General features: G+C 32.1%; 1 protein-coding gene across 7 annotated transcripts in view; it reads left to right on the forward strand.

Moving 5' to 3' along the window:
- LOC103471700 (echinoderm microtubule-associated protein-like 6) overlaps positions 1-377 on the forward strand; it is a 25,013-nt gene that overhangs the window by 2,305 nt on the left and 22,331 nt on the right. The window lies entirely within an intron of this gene.

A 377-nucleotide genomic window follows, 5' to 3' on the forward strand; every position in this document is an offset into this window, starting at 1 on the left:
ACCTTTGACCTTTACAGCCGCTGTAGTTTCTGAACGTTCAATAAACACAAACTTGGACTAATGACCTCGATCTGTGTGACTATAGTCATTTACTACAAACATCAAACACGGTAAATATGTTTCATTAAGTATTTAACAAACTAATGGCTTCTACAGCCATAATTATGTGAAATTAAATTAATTGTAATATAAAAAATAGTTTGGTGCTTTGAGCTCAGAGTCTGAGAGGCTTTTACTTTATCAAACTTTTTTTTGCCTCTTATTTAGTGGAAACATTGATGTTGATGAGATTTTCTCCAAAATAATAACGTTTTCAACCTGTATAGCTCCACTGTTGAAAATGAGAAACATTCACAAATGACAGTGAGATAAAATCC

This window comes from Poecilia reticulata, linkage group LG1, assembly GCF_000633615.1.
Source record: "Poecilia reticulata strain Guanapo linkage group LG1, Guppy_female_1.0+MT, whole genome shotgun sequence".
Classification (NCBI taxonomy): domain Eukaryota; kingdom Metazoa; phylum Chordata; class Actinopteri; order Cyprinodontiformes; family Poeciliidae; genus Poecilia; species Poecilia reticulata.